This window comes from Coptis chinensis, chromosome 8, assembly GCF_015680905.1.
Source record: "Coptis chinensis isolate HL-2020 chromosome 8, ASM1568090v1, whole genome shotgun sequence".
Classification (NCBI taxonomy): Eukaryota; Viridiplantae; Streptophyta; class Magnoliopsida; order Ranunculales; family Ranunculaceae; genus Coptis; species Coptis chinensis.
This window is the reverse complement of record NC_141463.1, coordinates 84,511,435-84,517,021: the sequence shown is the minus strand read 5'-3', so window position 1 is coordinate 84,517,021 and position 5,587 is coordinate 84,511,435. Positions and strand designations below refer to the sequence as shown.

Sequence of the window (5,587 nt, the reverse complement as noted above, 5' to 3'; positions counted from 1 at the left end):
AGTGGGAGTTGTGAGCAGATTTCTTAGTGATCCTAGAAAGCAACACTGGGAGGCAGTTAAGTAGATATTGCGCTACTTGAAAGGCACTACTAATGTCTGTTTGTGTTATCATAGACGTGATATAAGACTGCAAGGTTATGTTGATGCAGACTTTGTAGAAGATATTGAATTGATCGCAGGAGGAGCACCACTAGTTATGTGTTTACTATGGGTGCAACAGTCGTTAGTTGGGTTTCACAATTACAGAAGATAGTTGCTTTATCTACTACAGAAGCAGAGTATGTTGCAGTCACTGAGGCTAGCAAAGAGATGATATGGCTCCAAGGCTTGCTGGAAGAGTTAGGTTTGATACAAGAAGAAAATGTGTTGCATTATGACACTCAAAGTGCAATACATCTAGTGAAGAATTCAGCATTCCATTCGAGGACTAAGCATATTTATATATGCTACCATTTCATCAGGTCGCTTCTGGAAGATGAAGTAATAGTACTTGAGAAGATTCAAGGAAGTCGGAACCCAGTTGATATGTTGACTAAACCAGTGACTATTGAGAAACTGAAGCTCTGTTCAGATTCGGTTGGTCTTCTAGCTTAAGGATCATTGTTGAAGCACACCATGATGCACCAGTTGTACAAGGAGTACATTTACTTTGTTTATTAGTCTCCAAGTGGGAGATTGTTATGTTATTAGAGTCTGATTGCAACCGCCAACACATGAAACCTTATCCAAATCGGTTTTGGTTTTGATAACCATTAGTTCATGGAGTTGGTTATGTATTAGGACTCTATAAGTGGAGTTGGTTATCATAACCAACTACTACACATGATCCTTATCTCAATCAGTTTTAGTTTCCCTTTTGCTTTAGGACTTGTATCTGATGGGTGTCTATAAATAGGACCCCATCCTTAGAGTTTTATTATCACATATTAGAGAGAAACTTGAGAGCATAGATTACAAATTAGGTGAGCTATTTTGTGAGTGCTTTGTGTGAGATTGCTTGAGAGAGATATATTAGTGTTTGTAACTACTTCTTGATAATAGTGAATTGTGGTGCGCTTGTGGATTAAGGCAATTGCCTAACCACATATATCTGTGTGTTCCTCTTCTTTGTTTCTTTCTTCTGAGTTTTCTAGATTCTAAATTCATCGTGTTAGTTGGGGTAGATTCCTAACAACACATACCTCCCTGTGTTCCAAATCCATCATTTCACGTCATGAAATTAGACTTCACACAACTTCAGAGAGATGCTCACATTTAACTACAGAAGTTCATTAGCATGTGAAATAGAATTCAGATTAAGCCTTATCTCGCATCCAACAAAACAGCGTTTCTTATACCAACCAACCTGACAAGACCTTTATCTGACAATCAACCTTAATGGTGATGTCAGAACGATAAATAGCAACAACACCACAAAGATGGCCCTTTAGAGGACCAACTCGGAGTTTGGCCAACGGAAAGTGCTCCATCCCTATCCCCTTTGCGACGACTGTTGACTACATTCAAGAACTAAATTAATAGGGATATAAAATTACAACACTTAGAATCAAGCATCAGCAATAAAGATGTGGATTACACATCCATCTTAATACATACAATCATGTATGTTCTCCTTTTCTTCCCATGGCTTCTTAAATAACTCAGGTGACTTGGGGGATCCAATGGAATATTCCAACCCCAGAGCACCAAATACATCCCCCTTAAGGAATATTATAAATTAGAAAGTGAGGAAACCCACACACCAGTTTCTAAGGAAAAAATGCTCGAGCTTCAATACATAGAATGGATTCATGGTGGACTAGAATTACAGATATTCTCACACATCTGAGACTTGGCACAGAAATAACCACCATTTTCCAGTTGGCTTTCATCGTAGAAAAAGTTTGTAGATTTGCAGATACGTTTTACAATCCCTTCCTTTCCCTGCAAAGCAAGAAAACTAATCACTACCTTCTTTCATTTTACTAAGTTTTCGCATTTAATAAAAGTTCTATCCAAGAAAAAGAGTTAGTAATGATCCAAAAAGAAAAGGAGATAAGATGGAGTAGAGACTCACCGTAAATGAACCTTCCAAAACCCTGGCAGTGTCATTGAGATAGATTGTTTTAATCTGCCGGTCCATAGAGGAAAACGTTTTATCAGAGGTATTATTCCTTATCTCGTGGAGCTCAACATTCAACACTTCTGCTCCTTCCACTTCGTCATATTTTACAATCTACAAACAATACAATTTAGAACAAACAATGTGAAAAAGCAAATTGAAAATGAGTGAAAAGAAACACCATGCCACTACCTGGAAGCCATCACTCTCTAGTCTCTACCCCTATGATAACACTGAAAATCTTTTGGGCTACAAAGCAAGAAACAATGATATCTATAAAATTAAAAATAACACTAACTGCAGAGACAACAAAAACAAACGACAATACTATCTTACCCAAAGAAGACAAGATCGTGTAATTAAAATTGGTCCCCTTTTCTCGAATTTCTTGAACCTGATGTACCTTCCGAACCTTTGGGTGCTCCATTACTACACTCAGACAAACGCTTTTTCCGTTGCTCCCCATAAAAGTGTGACAACCATTCTGCGACATCAGATGCGTCTTTTTTATAAGGCTTAAACTTCAGGAGCTCATCAGTTGAAGGCACTACATCCACATAGATAGATACTTTCTTATATAGATAGCCCTCTTTAAACCATCAATAGTCTGACAAATCTGCCCCGTTTGAACTGTATATAGCGGTCAAACTCCCTGAGATATGAAGCAGATCCACTACAAGAAATAGGGTTTTTACCGACGTTTTCATTTCGTTCCAAAAACATACCTTTTGGCACGTTTAAATCGTGGCTACTAATCTGTTGGTTTCAAATGTTAAAATGGGTATTGGCGACGTTTTTTTCGTCGGAAATAGTGCTATAAATTATTTATCATACCAAATTATTATTTTTATATTTGAAAAAGTGCATTGCCGACCATAAAAACGTCAAAAATAAGTATGTACATAAGGCGACGCTTGATTTCGCCACTAATTGTTTTAAACTGGCGACGCTTGTATGAATCATGGGAAATAGTGAAATATATACCGACGTTTTAAAATGTTGGGATTTATGTTTTCGATTTCGCGGGATTTTGATTATAACACCCGCCAAAGTTTGATTTTTCACAAAAATAGAGAGGGAAGAAACACTTTTTTTTTCGAAAATTATTATGAGAGAAAATTAAAACACCCAAAACACAAATACAGTAGAATGACTCTAACTTTCGTTCTCCATTCTCTTTTCTCTTGTAATTATTCTTCTTTCATTTTTTTTTATTATTCTTCTTCTTCCCCTTTCTAATATTCTCCAATTTTTTCAAGTTCAATTGTTAAAGCTAAAGTTTTGGTGTAGGTGCTTCATTTCGGATTCGGTTTGTGCTCCTCCTTCTTCCTTCATTGAGGGAAGGGAAATCTCTGGTAAGTTATCGAGTAAAAGTCATTCATTGAATTTGGTTATGAAAAAAAGAAATAGAAAATAGTAAAGTTATGATTTTTCTTTTATGTTTCTTGTTTGTAGAGACAAAAGAATTATCAATCAAACTTTAGAGAGAAAAGATTCAATTTTTTTTCTTGAACAAAATATCTAATTTATTTTTTATTGTTAATTTATTAGTGAAAGCGGTAGCTATCAGCCCAGGTAATTTTTTTTTTGCTAGTTTCGCTTAGTAATAAGAAAAGTATGGTGTTTTCATGTACTCTGAAGATACTTTTTTTGTTCGCTTTATGTATTTTAAGTTTTGCTTGTTGAATTGGTCTGTTTATATTGGTTGATGGTTGTGCTTCTTGTTAACATGTATTGGGTTTGTTGGTCTGTGTAATTTTATACAGTGTAGTTTTTTATTCAGGACTTGAAGTGATGTGATAATTATTGAAATAGATATTAATTACATTTGAACAAAGTATGATAGTATGGTTTGGAACTGCAAATGTGAGGTTTTGTGTGAAGAATGTATTAGAAGTGTACCCTAAGATATTTAAGATGTGTTGAATTAGAGTTCAGTATGAATGGATGGATTGGGGTGATGGTTTGTTTAGCATTGGACATTATTGGATCTAGTTAGAATGGCTTGTGCGTTTGTGTTTAGGTTAAAAAAGTTGCTACCTACTGTTTTAGTTTGGAGGACTTTACAAAGTTCCATCTGTTACTGTTTCGACACTTAAAAATAATGATGATTAAAACATTGCATTCAACCAAAAGAGATATATAGTATCTCCAGTGTGAGGCCGCCTCTTTGAACCTACTGGGGAAGGAGTGGGTGGGGTAGGGAGCGGAGGGAATTCAAATAAAGTTCATGCTACACCCATTCAGGGTTCTCTAAGTTAGGGTAAAGCTCTTTCTTTTGCCCAAGTATCCCTCTTACAGTCCTCACTAGATGAGTGAGGCAATCCAAAAAGAACTCTTGGTGCTTGAGGATGAGGTTTCCCTCGTTGTTTTAGGAACAAAATGAAAAACTGGTGATGCAGATTGTTTTGTGCTTGTAATATGTATCCTGATGTATGTTTCACATCTAAAATTGCACCAATAGTTAGTTCCTTTATTAGACAGTTTAGGTATTGATTATTTTCCGTAGTCTTAGAATGTTAGAACTTAAGTTAACGTGTTTGGATGTGATCTAGTGAATAGTCATATACTTTTTACCCACTATTTTTATCATTTTGTGCTTGTAATATGCACTCTATTGTATGCTTTCCATTTGAAATTGCACTAATAGTTAGCTTTCCATTAGACAATTTAGGAATTGAAAATTTAGGAACGATACTTGTTTTTAAGAGATGCAAAGCTATATTAATTATTATTTTTTTGAATACCTTTTTTGCATAGGAACGAATATGGATAAAAGTTGGATGAATACGCCGCATAGGCCTGAATACTTTCAAGGTCTTAAAGATTTTATTACGCTTGCCGCCAATCATCTAGACAAAAAGAGTAGATGTCGGTGTCCATGCAAGAAGTGCAATAATAGGTACTACTTGCACATTGATATAGTAAAAGATCATTTATTTGATTCGGGTATCGACAAAGATTACACTCGATGGGTACATCATGGTGAACCTTTTGAAGTATTGAGCGATGACGATGACGATGACGATGACGATGACGATGACAATGACAATGACAATGATGGTTCGGGTGGACATTTTCATGGGTTGGACGACTTGTTTGTAAATGTAGCACCGACTTCTAGGGATATTTTGGAGCCCAGAGTGCAACATTCAGAAGCATTTTCTGTTTCTAATACAAGAGGTGGGAATCCATAACCATTTGCTAAACTTTTGCATGAAGCTCGACAGCCTCTATATCCTGGTTGCAAGAAATATAGTACGTTGGATTTTCTCGTAAAGTTGTTTCATCTAAAGATAATTAACCGTTGGAGCAATAAATCGTTTGACATGGTTCTCAAGTTATTTAAGGATACATTACCAGATGGTGAAACACTCCCGAAGTCCAATTATGAGGCTAAGACGTTAATGCGAGGCTTAGGACTTTGTTATGTTTGTATACATGTTTGCATCAATGATTGTATGCTCTTTTGGAAAGAAGACCAAG

At 36.0% G+C, this 5,587-nt stretch overlaps 1 long non-coding RNA gene across 1 annotated transcript; it reads right to left on the bottom strand.

Annotated features, from left to right (window-relative positions):
- Positions 1-1,306: 1,306 nt before the first annotated feature.
- On the bottom strand, positions 1,307-2,740 carry LOC147483695 (uncharacterized). Its single transcript, XR_015205656.1, has 4 exons — positions 2,294-2,740; positions 2,057-2,215; positions 1,597-1,923; positions 1,307-1,496 (listed from the first exon to the last, which is right to left on the bottom strand). It is a non-coding gene; the product is annotated as an uncharacterized LOC147483695 (long non-coding RNA).
- Positions 2,741-5,587: the final 2,847 nt, after the last annotated feature.